The 16,069-nt window shown below is 40.6% G+C and overlaps 1 protein-coding gene across 1 annotated transcript in view; it reads right to left on the bottom strand.

The window, feature by feature from the left end:
* Positions 1-15,709, bottom strand: part of mitfa (melanocyte inducing transcription factor a) — a 40,680-nt gene extending 24,971 nt beyond the window's left edge. The window contains exon 1 of the mRNA XM_015959922.3: positions 15,646-15,709. The gene's annotated coding sequence lies outside the window, so the exon portion shown is untranslated. The remainder of the gene's footprint in view (positions 1-15,645) is intronic.
* Positions 15,710-16,069: the final 360 nt, after the last annotated feature.

Below are 16,069 nucleotides of genomic sequence, written 5' to 3' on the forward strand. Positions count from 1 at the left end.
TTCTTTCAACATACTCTGTGGCATCCGTTTGTATCTCATCAACTATTATTTTTTCCTCCAATTTAGATCCTATGTTTACAAAATATTTGTTGAATTCATCCACTGCTTCATTCATGTTTGTAATATTATTTTTTCTCTCTATAAAATGTTGTGGATAGTTATTATTCCCTGTCTCTTTCCTAATTACGCCATTTAATACTTTCCAGATGCCTTTTATGTTGTTTCTATTGTGCTCTAACTTTTTAATAAAATATTCACGTTTACAGCTTCTCACTATATTTATGAGTTTGTTTTTATATCTTTTGTACTTTTGTTCTGCTTCTGTCGTTCTGTTTTTTATAAATTCTCTGTAAAGTGTGTTTTTTTAATTGCATGCATTTTGTAGACCTTTGGTCATCCACGGTTTTTCTTTATACTTATTCCTCTGAATATTTTTGATAACTGGACAGTTTCTGTCAAATTGACTTTTAAATATATTTAAAAAGGTATCATATGCTTGGTCTACTTCATTTTTTTCATAAACAATATTCCAATCTTGTTCTAATAGATCATTTTTAAGACTATTTAACCTCTGTTCTGTTTTCATTCTTTTATACATATAGTTAGTTCCTTCTGTTTCATTTTTATAATGACAGTCATAAGAAGCAAAAACCGGTAGATGGTCACTGATATCGCTTATTAATAACCCACTTTCCACCTTTTCTTCCATTATATTAGTGAATATATTATCTATTAAAGTAGTGCAGTGTAATGTTATTCTAGTCGGTCTGGTTATCAATGGAAATAAACCTAGACTGTACATTATATCAATAAATTCCTCTGTACTTTTGTTTTTATTTGGATTTAGCAAGTCTATATTGAAATCTCCACAAATAAACACTCCCTTCTGGTACAAATTTGTAAACATCTCCTCCATTTTATTCTTAAATGTTTCAATCTTAGAGCCTGGCGTTCTATATATACAGCTTACTAATATGTTCGTCTTCTTTTTCATGCTTATTTCTACTGTTACACATTCCATCACTCCCTCAATAGTAGTCGTCATCATTTCTACTTTTTTGTAATTAAGATTTTTGTCAATATAAAGTGCCACCCCTCCTCCTTTTTTTCTTATTCTGTCTTGGTGGATAAAGTCATATCCATACAATTCAAAATTTCCTTCCTTTTTATGTGTTATCCATGTCTCTGATATGGCAATGACCGTAAATGGTTTCTTGAATTGTGCTATATATTCCTTGATGGCGTCAAAATTTGCATATAAGCTTCTGCTATTGAAATGAGCTATTGTCAAACTATTTTCTGACTTCATCTTTATATTGAATTGTTCTTCATTGTAATAATTACATTCATGTATTTCATTATTAAAGAAATTGTAATCAGGATCAATATTGCTGTCAAAGTCCCAAAACCTATCTTTACAGCCTATATTTGTGTCAATATGTAGTTCATTTGTCATCCTGTCAATTGTAAATTTCTAATCTCCCTCACACTAATCATGTTTCAAAATCCAAATATCATTGAAAGATCAAGTCCTAAATGAAATTTCATTATCCTCATATTTTAATCTACACATTCCATTCCTCCATCCCATCATCTCTTTCACTGAAATTGATCCAAATCTTCTAAACTTTTAATCACCAGTATCTTTGCTTCTTCTGGAGTTCCATTCAATTTAACAAAAATTTTACAATTTGCAGTCCAGGTACCCTGGATCTTTTTCTGCTTTCTCAGAAAACGGGCTTTCTTTGCAATTTCTGCATTATACTTTGTCAGATGCTCATTTACATAGACCTCAGATCCTTTCAACTTTTTTGCCTGCTTAAGGAGTGAATTTTTCATCTTTCTGCTCACAAATCTCATTAACACAGACACTTTTCCCTTCCTATTCCTACTTGATAAAACATGACATGCTTCAATGTTGTTCTCACTGATTTCAATACCCTTTGAGTGAAAGAAAGTTGTTACCTGCCTTTCCACATGATTCATATCTGTTTCAGTTGGTTCCTCCCCATTATTATTTGCTACTGCTCGAGCATATGATCTAGGTTTTATATCAACTCCTGTAATGACAACATCATTTATTCTTGAATATTGCTCTAGTTCATCCACTCGTTTTTGCAAAATATAGATTTGTTTGTCCTTCTCAGCATTTTGTTGTTTCAGTTTTTTTACTTCTTGTACCAAATCCATAATACTTTTCTGTTGTTGCCTGACTGTTGTAAGTTCTTCAGCCAGAAAGTCAAGTGATTTTTTAATTTCATCCACTTCGTCATTATTAATCCTCTTTGGTCCCATCTTGAAAAACTGTTACTATCAGCAGTTAAACCTGTTTCTTGGTAGCTTGTGTTGAGGCCTGTAGTCAATGACTCACCCAGTTGCTAATTGCTGATGTTGAATCCTTTAGCCCAGGTTCCTGAGTTGATGCCTGTAGCCTGTGGCTTTCCCAGATGCTGGTTGCTGGTATTTTTTCCTTTTTAGCCGTTAGTGTTTAGTAAAACCTGGGCTTCCGGGCCTATTGGCCTATGGTATATCCCAGAATCGTTGGTGGTGGTTTGTAGGCTGCTGCTGGCCTGGTGGTGGTTTGTAGGCTGCTGCTGGCCTGGTGGTGGCTTGGTAGCTGCTGCTGGCCTGGTGGTGGTTTGTAGGCTGCTGCTGGCCTGGTGGTGGCTTGGTAGCTGCTGCTGGCCTGGTGGTGGTTTGTAGGCTGCTGCTGGCCTGGTGGTGGTTTGTAGGCTGCTGCTGGCCTGGTGGTGGTTTGTAGGCTGCTGCTGGCCTGGTGGTGGTTTGTAGGCTGCTGCTGGCCTGGTGGTGGCTTGGTAGCTGCTGCTGGCCTGGTGGTGGTTTGTAGGCTGCTGCTGGCCTGGTGGTGGCTTGGTAGCTGCTGCTGGCCTGGTGGTGGTTTGTAGGCTGCTGCTGGCCTGGTGGTGGTTTGTAGGCTGCTGCTGGCCTGGTGGTGGTTTGTAGGCTGCTGCTGGCCTGGTGGTGGTTTGTAGGCTGCTGCTGGCCTGGTGGTGGTTTGTAGGCTGCTGCTGGCCTGGTGGTGGTTTGTAGGCTGCTGCTGGCCTGGTGGTGGTTTGTAGGCTGCTGCTGGCCTGGTGGTGGTTTGTAGCTGCTGCTGGCCTGGTGGTGGTTTGTAGGCTGCTGCTGGCCTGGTGGTGGCTTGGTAGCTGCTGCTGGCCTGGTGGTGGTTTGTAGGCTGCTGCTGGCCTGGTGGTGGTTTGTAGGCTGCTGCTGGCCTGGTGGTGGTTTGTAGGCTGCTGCTGGCCTGGTGGTGGCTTGGTAGCTGCTGTTGGCCTGGTGGTGGCTTGGTAGCTGCTGCTGGCCTGGTGGTGGTTTGTAGCTGCTGCTGGCCTGTCCTGTTCCTCCGACCTCCTGCCAGGTACCCCCGTTCACCTGACGCTTTTTACTTTGCACAAAATGTTGAAGCCACAATTTGTCAGCTGACTCCAGGTTGAACATGAAAAGATGTCTCTCAATCACACACAGCAGCAAGCAGCTCCACACACAGACGGTTCTATTGGTTTGATGTACTTCACGTGACAGGAACAGGCCAGTGAGGGGTCCAGCACTGAAGCTGTGGCAGCAAAGAGCTTATGTTGACCACAGGTGGAAATAATCAACCAATCAGGAGCGTATAGTTCGATGATTCAGTACAGAGACAAGGAAACCATCCAGGAACCTCAAGTTTGTAGGTTTTCAACTGGCGTTTAGGAAAGTTTAACAGGAAAAACTTGTAGGAACTTTTAGGAAACTGTAGCATCATAGACAGGTGTTGTGCAGAACACTGTCCCTGTTTGATTTAATTCCATTACTGAGCTTACCTTAAGAACTTCCATGGACGTCTGGCTCACACCAGGTGGAGGTGTGACTGGGATGGATGAGGTGTGCTGGGTGTTGTGGTGCTGAGGGTTGCCTTCCCGATGCTCTTGACCCTGACAATGTCCAAGCGCCAGCCGCTTTCTCAGCCGGACCTGTGACGTGACAGCTAGTGAATGAGGGGGGTGGGGGGACTCTGACGACACTTGTGGCGGCCATGCAGGTCTGAGGAAGAGCTGGAGACCCCCGGCCCACTCAAGAGTACAAACAGAGGAGGGTGTTAAACATATCAGGCTAAATAAGTTGTGGATGTGCATGTGCAACGCCTTTGGCATTTTCTGAGCAGTCCTGAGTCCAAGAGCAAAACGAGGTATTGTAGTGGAGTACAATGTAATGACTGAATGAGAGGGAGGCCACAGATTCTTTACTGAGAACTACTTACTGTCAGAGGTGTGACCAAGTCACTGCTTTGCAAGTCAAAAGTACGTCACAAGTCTTTCCAGTCAAGTCTATGTCAAAGACAACCAAGTCCAAGTTGAGTCCAAAGTCAGTGATGTGGAAGTCCAAGTCAGGTCCAAGCCCTTAACTTTGAACTTTCAAGTCATAATCAAGTCATCTGTCCAATTTCATTTTAATGACAATGATGATAAATAAATTCCAGAAATAAAACTTCTTTAAACTGAATTTATTTGCTCCAACAAGCAGAAAGTGCAACTGAAACTGATTATAAAATAAGTGCTGCTGCAGTTAACGGTACAAGATCAAACCCAGAACGAAGAATGATTTATGATTTTTGTCCATGTCACTCCACTTTTGTGCTAAATTATCAAATATGCTCAAGTCATCATCAAGTCAACAGATGCAAGTCAGTTCAAGTTGTGTTGATGTTCACTTTCTGTAGAGGATCACAGAGCAGGGACAGTTTATGTAGACAAAGTACAGGCAAATCTTGTTGTTCGTGTAAACAGAGGAACAGATGCATTTTATATATATATATATATATATATATATATATATATATATATATATATATATATATATATATATATATATATATGTATACACTCAACAAAAATATAAATGCAACACCTTTGTTTCTGCTCCGATTTTTCATGAGATGGACTTAAAGATCTAAAATTCATTCCAGATACACAATATTACCATTTCTCTCAGACATTGTTCACAAATCAGTCTAAATGTGTGAAAGTGAGCACTTCTACTTTGCTGAGATAATCCATCCAACCTCACAGGTGTGCCACATCAAGATGCTGATCCGACATCATGAGTAGTGCACAGGTGTACCTTATACTGCCCACAATAAAAGGCCACCCTGGAATGTGCAGTTTTGTCTCACAGCAAAATGCCACAGATGCCACAAGCATTGAGGGAGCATGCAATTGGCATGCTGACAGCCGAAATGTCAACCAGATCTGTTGCTCGTGCATTGAATGTTCATTTCTCCACCATAAGCCATCTCCAAAGGCGTTTCAGAGAATATGGCAGTACATCCAACCACAGACGACGTGTAACCACACCAGCCCAGGACCTCCACATCCAGCAGATTCACCTCCAAGATCGTCTGAGACCAGCCACTCAAACAGCTGCTGAAACAATTGGTGTGCATAACCAAACAATTTCTGCACAAACTGTCAGAAACCATCTCAGGGAAGCTCAACTGCATGCGTGTTGTCCTCAATGGGGTCTTGACCTGACTCCAGCTCATCGCCGTAACAGACTTGAGTGGGCAAATGCTCACATTCGATGGCGTCTGGCACGTTGGAGAGGTGTTCTCTTCACGGATGAATCTCGGTTTACATTGTTCAGGGCAGATAGTAGGCAGAGTGTGTGGCATCGTGTGGGTGAGCGCTTTGCTGATGTCAATGTTGTGGATGAAGTGGCCCATGGAGGTGGGGGGGGGGGTAATGGTATGGGCAGGCATCTGTTATGGACGAAGAACACAGGTGCATTTTATTGATGGCATTTTGAATGCACAGAGATACCGTGATGATATCCTGAGGCCGATTGTTGTGCCGTACATCCATGAACATCACCTCATGTTTCAGCAAGATAATGCACGGCCCCATGTTGCAAGGATCTGTACACAATTCTTGGAAGCTGAAAATGTCCCTGTTCTTGCATGGCCAGTATACTCACCGGACATGTCACCCGTTGAGCATGTTTGGGATGTGCTTGACCGGTGTATTCGACAGCGTGTACCACTTCCCACTAATATCCAACAACTTTGCACAGCCATTGAAGAGGGGTGGACCAACATTCCACAGGCCACAATTGACTATCTGATAAGCTCTATGCGAAGAAGATGTGTTGCACTGCATGAGGCAAATGGTGGTCACACCAGATACTGACCGGTTCTGAGTCCCCGGACCCCCCATTGAAGCAAAGAAACTGCACATTCCAGGGTGGCCTTTTATTGTGGGCAGTATAAGGTACACCTGTCAGATCAGCATCTTGATGTGGCACACCTGTGAGGTGGGATGGATTATCTCAGCAAAGCACAGGTGCTCACTATCACATATTTAGACTGATTTGTGAACAATGTTTGAGAGAAATGGTAATATTGTGTATCTGGAATGAATTTTAGATCTTTAAGTCCATCTCATGAAAAATCGGAGCAGAAACAAAGGTGTTGCATTTATATCATTGTTGAGTGCACTGTGTGTGTGTGTGTATATATATATATATATATATATATATATATATATATATATATATATATATATATATATATATAAAAGTATATAGACGTGCTCAGTGAATGTCTCAGACAATGGCAAATAGAAGAAAAGATGGTGAAAATTCCATCATGGGAGGACAAACCCCTACATGGGATGTACCACCAACAGATAACCGAAGTGGCTGATATCAAGAAATCCTACCAACAGTTGGAAAGAGCTGGTCTGAAGGACAGCAGAGGCACTCATCATGGCTGCACAGGAACAGGCCCTGAACACCAGAGCTACAGAGGCCAAGATCCACCACAGCATACAAGACCCAAGGTGTGGGCTATGCAAAGAAGCCCCTGAGATGGTCCACCAAATAACTGCAGAGTGTAAGATGCTGACAGGGAAAGCATACATGGAATGCCACAACCAAGTGGCTGGCATTGTGTACAGAAACATCTGTGCACAGTATGGGCTGGAAGGCCCCAGGTCAAAGTGGGAAACACCCCCTGAGGTGACTGAGAACGAGAGAGCCAAGCTCCTGTGGGACTTCCAAATCCAGACAGACAAAATGGTGATGGAGAACCAATCAAACATTGTGGTGATGGGCAAACAACAGAGGACAGTCGTGGTTGATGTGGCAACACCAAGAAATGCATCATTAGGAATAAGGAACATGAGAAACAAGAGAAGTACCAGGGCCTCAAAAAAGAACGTGACAAAGCCTGGAGGGTGAAGATGCCAGTGCTGCCCGTGGTCATCAGGGCAGTAGCCCTCAAACTGGTGGAGTGGCTAAAGCAGATCCCCAGAAAAACATCAGACATCTTTGTCCAGAATAGTACAGGGTGAGATGGGGATTTATCATGTACATACACACACACACACACACACACACACACACACACACACACACACACATATATATATATATATATATATATATATATATATATATATATATATGAATATGAATATATATGTGTGTGTGTGTGTGTGTGTGTGTGTGTGTGTGTGTGTGTGTGTGTGTGTGTGTGTGTGTGTGTGTGTGTGTGTACATACAGTATATACATACCATTGCTAAATAAAGCAAAATTGCCTTTAGATCATACATCACCCCATATTCTTTACTCTTCACAGGTCTTTACTATATTTAAGCTCCTGTTCAGTGATTTGGGGCATTAACATCACATGTGGATTAAAAACACTTAATATTCTTCAGAAAAAAATTGTTTGGATGAACAACAAAGCCGGTCAGTGATGTTCACCATTTTTTCATCTTGTATTATAGAAATGTGTAGATCTGGTGAACGTAAAAAAAAGTTTTGCTCGTTTTTGCTTTCATAAATGTGATAATGCATACGAAACATGAAGCAGCTCATAAGAAAATAAAGAAAAGAGGCTCATCATGAAATCTCCGACTGGTTGGTGACTCACTGTTGAGTTCAGTCTTCTTGGTAAAGTTAAAAGTGTGTAGCGGCAGAACTTCAAACAGGATAATGTGACCCTCTTTAGAGTTGCACATGATGCATTTATTAGTGAAATACATTTTTATTATTTCATTTATTTTCACAAGGAAGTTGGGTGAAGAAGGGTGGAGATTTACTGGGATGCATTTGTTTTTAGACAAGCGGGATTAACCCCTTGTTGATTTTTGTTGCAAATTCTCAAACCACTTCTGCCTCTGGAATAACAAAGCAGTTGTAAAATGTTATTGTTGTCAATGTTTGCTTTATTCTCTCTGTAGTGCTTACAGGTTTGAAATAAGTGAAAAAATATATATAATTTAAATGATTGGGTACCCATAGAGAGAAACAGTCCTGCAAACACACACACACACACACACACACACACACACACACGCACGCACGCACGCACGCACGCACGCACGCACGCACGCACGCACGCACGCACACACACACACACACACACACACACACACACACACACACGTGACATTGAGCTAGATTACAATCACCTGATAGCGTAACCTGCATGTTTCTGGTCAGTGTAAAGGAACCCATGCATGCGTGCTAGTCACCTCTGATAATTGTCCGAATTAATCAGCCAAATGAGTTAGACCTAAAATGGTCTAAACCGCCTAAATTTTCTTGTTATGAAGTTTAGGTGAGCATCTGTTATACTATACTAGTACTCTGAAGAGAAAGTACTTCTCTCTGCATTCATCCATTCATCTCTGCAGCTGATTTAACCCTCTCAGGCTCAAAATAAGTTTTGATAAAAAGAAAAACAACTAAGTCCTTCAGGGGTACGTCTGAGTTAAAAAATGCTCATGAATGTGTATGTGGAGTAACCAGGCAGGTAGGTTTTAACGTTGCTAATCTGCAACGCCTGCCTCCAGAGGGTTAAACAGACAGCAGCTACACATCCAACACTGAGAGGGATCTGCACGTACATACGCTGTCAGTACACGGCATGTCCAAAGAAACAGATTCTTTTGATACAACCACTTCAAATCCTCTTGACCAGTGCAGCTGTGTGATAATCGCAGTAATTAGGCTGGCTTGTCAAATCCAACCCTAGTCTACAGCTTTCACTTCAACATCAGCAGTGGCAACACTTGAGCTAAACCCTGGCTGTTACCTGCTTTTATTTTTCCTTTTAAGATCAAAGCAACTGTTTATTGCAAATTCACAGAATTCTGTGAAAAGTTTCATCCTCATATCCAGATCAGTTGAGCCCTTGTTAAAGTTGAGTTGTTAACCTACTTAGATTCACCGAATTCTCAGATTGGGACAAACGTACAAACCATTCAGCTTTCTGAATGGTTTGGAAATAAGAGTTTGCCTCGATCACATTTTCTCATATTCTAAGCCTTAGATCTTTTCCACAATCAGCGAAAATTAAACCAATCAGATTGAAGTCAAGTTAATGTGTTTATTTTCTTCTGCTAATTAAGTCATGCATGTGTTAGAAGCAAAGGCCAAGAATCAGCAGCACAACCCAGGTTAGCATGCAGTTTAGTTATTTTGTGGTTAAAGAGCAAGTCACCCCCTATCAGAGTCTAACTCCACTCCCACTTCATGTTTGAAAAATGCAATAAATGCTGTTGCCTGGCAGACTGAGAGGGCAGAGCTGCTAACAAATACACACACACACACACAGGCTCATGACAGCAATGTGACATCATAATGTACCAGTTTACATCGTAGCATACCTCTTAGCCAATAGCGGTGGCAGATTTAAATTCAAATACAGTGCAGAGTTTTTACCTGACAACGGCACAACACTGCCAGTTTTAGGCAGAATATTTAAAATTTAACTAAGATGCACTGAAGTGCCAAATTATTGACTACACGTGTCTGCAGCACGATTAGACACTCGTTTATTTAGTTTATCAGCAAAAAGAAAAGTTTATTTGGGGGTGACTTGCTTTTTAAGAGTCATTTTCCTTCTACAGGTGCTGGCCAGTAAATTAGAATATCATCAAAAGGTTGAAAATATTTCAGTAATTCCATTCAAAACGTGAAACTTGTACATTATATTCATGCAATGCACACAGACCAATGTATTTCCAATGTTCATTACATTTAAATTTGATATTCATAAGTGACAACTAATGAAAACTCCAAATTTGGTATCTCAAAAAATTAGAATATTCTGAAAAGGCTGAATATAGAAGACACCTGCTGCCACTCTAATCAGCTGATTTACTCAAAACACCTGCAAAGGCCTTTAAAAGGTCCCTCAGTCTTGTTTTGAAGGCCCCACAATCATGGGGAAGACTTCTGACTTAACAGCTGTCCAAAAGACAATCATTGACACCTTGCACAAGGAGGGCAAGACACAAAAGGTGATTGCTAAAGAAGCTGGCTGTTCGCAGAGCTCTGTGTCCAAGCACATTAACAGACAGGCGAAGGGACGGAAAAAATGTGGTAGAAAAAAGTGTACAAGCTCCAGGGATAACCGCACCCTGCAGAGAATTGTGACGACAAACCCATTCAAAAATGTGGGGGAGATCCACAAAGAGTGGACTGCAGCTGGAGTCAGCGCTTCAAGAACCACCACGAGGAGACTCATGAAAGACATGGGATTCAGGTGTCGCATTCCGTGTGTCAAGCCACTCTTGAACAAGAAACAGCGCAAGAAGCGTCTCGCCTGGGCCAAGGACAAAAAGGACTGGACTGATGCTGAGTGGTCCAAAGTTATGTTTTCTGATGAAAGCAAGTTCTGCATTTCCTTTGGAAATCAAGGACCCAGAGTCTGGAGGAAGAGCGGAGAAGCACAGAATCCACGTTGCATGAGGTCCAGTGTAAAGTTTCCACCGTCAGTGATGGTGTGGGGTGCCATGTCATCTGCCGGTGTTGGCCCACTCTGTTTCCTGAGGTCCAGGGTCAATGCAGCCGTCTACCAGGAAGTTTTAGAGCACTTCATGCTTCCTGCTGCTGACCAACTTTATGGGGATGCAGACTTCACCTTTCAACAGGACTTGGCACCTGCACACAGTGCCAAAACCACCAGCACCTGGTTCAAGGACCATGGTATCCCTGTCCTTGATTGGCCAGCAAACTCGCCTGACCTTAACCCCATAGAAAATCTATGGGGTATTGTGAAGCGGAGGATGCAATACGCTAGACCCAACAATGCAGAGGAGCTGAAGACGACTATCAGAGCAACCTGGGCTCTCATAACACCTGAGCAGTGCCACAGACTGATCGAGTCCATGCCACGCCGCATTACTGCAGTTATTGAGGCAAAAGGAGCCCCGACTAAGTATTGAGTGCTATACATGCACATTCTTTTCATGTTCATTCTTTTCAGTTGGCCAACATTAGAGAAACAAACATTTTTTCATTGGCCTTTAGAATATTCTAATTTTCTGAGATACCAGATTTGATGTTTTCATTGGTTGTCACCTATAAATATCAAAATTAAACGTAATAAACATCGGAAATACATTGGTCTGTGTGCATTGCATGAATATAATGTACAAGTTTCACGTTTTGAATGGAATTACTGAAATATTTTCAACCTTTTGATGATATTCTAATTTACTGGCCAGCACCTGTAAATAACAGAGGCACTGCTTTCTTTGAGAATAAACAAGTTCTTCTGAAAATAAATGTGGCAAAGAAAGGTAGAAGGTGTGTGTCAGGATCACAATATTAAAATTTTGTTTTAAAACGGTATCAACTGTTAAAATGACACATTCAAACATTACATTAGAACAGATTTAAACAGACATTACATGAAACATTGACCTAAAATGATCCCAACCCAATAAGTATGCAAGTGGAGCGTGACATCGTCCTCTGCTGCCCGTGGATAAACGGAAGTGACGCCACCAACACTGGAGAACTTTGATGATGGCTGGAGTCATTAGCAGAAACATCTAAGGCAAAATCTTTTTACTAAGCTATGTAAAAAAAAAAAAAAAGAACAAAGTAACAGAAGTGTAAACAAATGTGTCTTTTGCTTAGCTTCAAAGGGGACACATAGGACCTTTTTTTATTAAAGGTGCATTATGTAGAAAGGAAGTAAAAATGCAACCTCTTTAAACAACTCTGGAGTTTTTTGCCGGCCGTCGTCAATTAACATTTGTGGGCGCTGCAGTATTACCTCGTAGGAGACACGGCACCCCCACTGATGGTAAACCGTAGTTACGTCCCTCCTTCTTTTGTTTTGAAAGGATAAAAACGGACAATCCTCGAAGCTGGATATGAAACATGTTTCAGTATAACTTTCCTTCCACATTGACTGAAACAGACTCTTTTGGGATTTTCTCACTGCAAAATGCTCACTATACTCTTACATACTTCACCTTTAAGTTATAATAATGCTGTGATTGATACAAAACATCTTTATGTAGTTCATGCACAAAAATCCTCCCACACTAAGCAATTCGTAGAGACCCACAGGGCAGCACAAAATAATGCAAAAGGTGACTGTGGCATCATATTTCTCCTGTAAAACGTCAACAGTTGATGCCTGCCTGACGTCCAGAGGAAAGAGCTGTTCCACGGTGAATGAAATGAAAAGGTTCACTCATCAAGACCAACACTTGTGGATTCTAAGACTCAGGAACATAGAAGGCATGTCTGGCTAGTTACTCTTGTAAGGATACTTGAGGGAGCATGGGAGTTTGTCCAACCAGTCATTTGTTTTCTTGAGATAGAAAAGGCTCACATATTTGTCCTTCAGCTCTCATTTGGAGAAGGGGAAGTACTTATAAGAACTAATCAGTCCCTGCACAACCAGAAATACAACAATGACTATGGTTTGTGAACCAGCTGAATTTTTCATTTTTGTTTTATTCAATTGGCCAAAAATAAGAATAAAAATAAGACAGCTACGCATAAAACAATGATGTTGCACACGTTCTGTATACTGATGGTGTCAACTGTTAGGTTTGCACAGATTTAATACATAAAATCTTAAATTAAAGGAAATTATAGGATTTTTCTTTTACACAAAATCAACTGTCTTTGGTCATAAGAAGCTATTCTTTTTGAAAGTTTTCAATGAATAGGTTTCAACAAACACATGTGAAGGGTGACCCATGGAGTTGATTTATGCAACAAACAAAAAACTTAATTTCATTGGAGATAGGTTTAAGCAGTCATGTAATTTTCTCTACCTGTAAGTAAAATTTGTAAATTTTCCCATTAAAAAAAATTTACTGGTAATTTTTAGGGAATAAAAGATTTAGGTTTGTTATTACAGGAGTTGTTTACTATCAAAAACAAGTAGGGCAACAATGGGTGGTAAACACATTTAAAAGCATTGTTACACAATCAGCTGATCTTACAGCATTTGTCATGGCTGCTTATCCATGACGAGGGAAGACAAAGCCAGATATTAACTTTTGAATGCGTGACCTTTTCTTTCCTTCACTATTTTTCAACACAAAGGTTTTCTGTGGGCTGGTAGAGTTTTGTGACGCAGCAGCATCTGCTGGAAACCACACAAATATCCCCATCCTGTTGTTCTGGAGAGTGTTAGATCCAATGATTAGCCAAACAGAGAATGGAGACAATAAACTAAAGTTTATTCATCAAAGCAAATACACTGAACCGACTGGTGTGACTTGGATTGACTTGACTTCAGTTGGATTTACTAGACTCAGTTTAATTTACATTATGCTTGACTTGACCAACCATAGCTTGACTTAGCCTGACATAGTGTGAATTGAAACTTGGCGTCCATTGGCTAGACTTGACTTCACTTGATTTAAAGTTTTAAGAGATTGACTTGATGCCATACAGTTCAGTATTGCACCTACGGTAGCCTGCACGCATCTAATAGGCCGTGTGTCATTGTGACAGTGTGTGCACAGCTGCAGGGGAGAGGGAGACAATTGACAGTTACCTTGGGGCCACTCACAGAAGACCCCACGCAGCAGCTTTCAACCATCTGAATGTTTTATTTAATGTTCCTGCTGCTTCTTGTATTCATCCCTTGCACAACTTTTAGAGGGAGAAGACCACTGAAACCACTGATCTCAGGCTCAGGAGGGGAAAGTTCCAGAGTCTGCACAAGCCTAGAGTAGTTCTGCCAAATGGTGGAGTTGCTAATGCTAATGGTCAGCTTCTACTAGCTGAGACGTTCTCTGCTGTTTCATGGATGCTAAACCAAGAACAGTCTTCCCCGTCATGAATCAAGATGGGTGACTCCATGAATGTTAAGTGACAGTGTGATGTAGATCTGTCCAGTGTTGGAAAAGTTTATTTTAAAAATCAAACTAGTTAAAAGTTCAGTGCATGCATTTTAAAACAAACAAATTCATTTGTTAGTTCATCAATAAAAAATGTTTACACTAAGTTCACTGTTCCCAAAACGAACTAGTTCATTTTTTACATGAGGAGAAATTATCAACCAGAGGGAAGAAGCAAGTTGAGATAGTAAACAAGGATGTACCTGAGCTTTCGATATTCACAGTGCAAAACATTTACTTATATTAAAATAGTTGTTATGCACCGTTGTATATTTTCCGAGGTAAAAGGAATGGACCTTGACATTGGTCCTCTAAACAGCAAAGGCATAGAAGAGTAGATGCCGCGCTGACTGCCTATGGTGGCCGCGTTTGCGGGTTCTGCTTTTAGTAAAGTCTATGGTTAGCAGGATGTTTTAGCTAGGCTTTAGCTCCACGGAGATCTGAAGCTCAAAACAGGGAAGAACGCGTTCATAAACCCGTTCACGCCTGCCAGAATGAACGCCCTCACTTTAACGTTCGTTAGGCAAAATATGAACGAGTTCAGTTCACGTTCACAAAAAAACACAAATGACTTCACAAACAGTCGTGCTCTGGCACATCACTGGATCTGTCGGGCTTTTCTGATCCTAGAGTTTCACCGTCTATTTTCTATCAGAAGTTAATGCAGGTGACAGGTGTAGGAGACTTTTTACATGTTCAGCCTGAATGAAAAACTGTTATAATTATAATTAGAAATAACAATTAAAAACTTGTATTTCAGTTAACCACACCTTTAACGTAGGAAACAAATAAACATAGAAAAAAGACCAGTTAATGATGTAACACAACAGCAAATTTACTAGTGATGTACATAATATGAGTAATGATCTGGTTCTCAGGCCTATATGTGGTTATTCCACTCCATTCCAGTTTCTATTCCAGTCCAGGTCTCTTGAGAAGCTTTGATCAGATTTTCTCCAACTTTTGCATAAAAAAATAAAGCAGACAAACTGTTCTAAACTCATGAGTCCTTATCGCTAAGAAGTAAAACACCCCATGCAGGACATTTCTGCAGACTGACGTTGACTGTTCATTGTGCATGCTTTGCTTGAGCACACAGAACATTGCATTGGGTAACATTTCCTGGTAAAACACCAAAAGCCCTGACACTGAACTTTAACAAGTGAAGATGTCTACAATGAAATCAGTGCTACTTACTTCTCACTTTTTATCCTTCTAACAAGGGTCTTTTGATCTTCACAGTACTACAATTCCTCACAGTCTGCATTTATTGACAATATAGGAGTACTGCTGTTCGGTCATACTGCTGATGGGTTATTGATTGTGCAGATGTGAAAATGTTGCATGGCTTAGAATTGCATTAATTCGATCACTGATTCATAAACGATTTTTCACTTTTGCATTAGATGCCTGTGGACTGATAATCACTGAATGTTTAAAACAAGACAAATGACCCAAAAAGAAAATCAGTCTTACCTTTTTATTGTCATAGTCTGTGACCCAAGGCTCCCGATTTCACTGTGACTACATATTGAGGAATTAGATCCCTTTAAAGAACTCTGAGTGCCAGGAACTTCCTATTATGACACAATAATGTCTCACTTGCATCAGTCACAATAATGAGCACCACAAATATGACTGTTCCAGGAAATGAAGTTTATTCTGAATGGATATTTCTTTTGCCAGAGAAGAGTTTTAACACATTTTAATGTACTGCATCAATACGGTGCATTGCACATTAAGCTGATTCTGGCTGCTTTAAGAAATATAAATTATTTTATTTGAGAAGTAAATGTATATCTCCACTCCCGTGGGTTTTTAAGAGGTGAAACTGCTGAATTTTTCATTTAGAAGAAACATCACCACGTTTTAAAATGCTGATAATGGTGTGACAACAGCC

The sequence above is a fragment of the Nothobranchius furzeri genome, chromosome 3 (assembly GCF_043380555.1).
Source record: "Nothobranchius furzeri strain GRZ-AD chromosome 3, NfurGRZ-RIMD1, whole genome shotgun sequence".
NCBI lineage: Eukaryota > Metazoa > Chordata > Actinopteri > Cyprinodontiformes > Nothobranchiidae > Nothobranchius > Nothobranchius furzeri.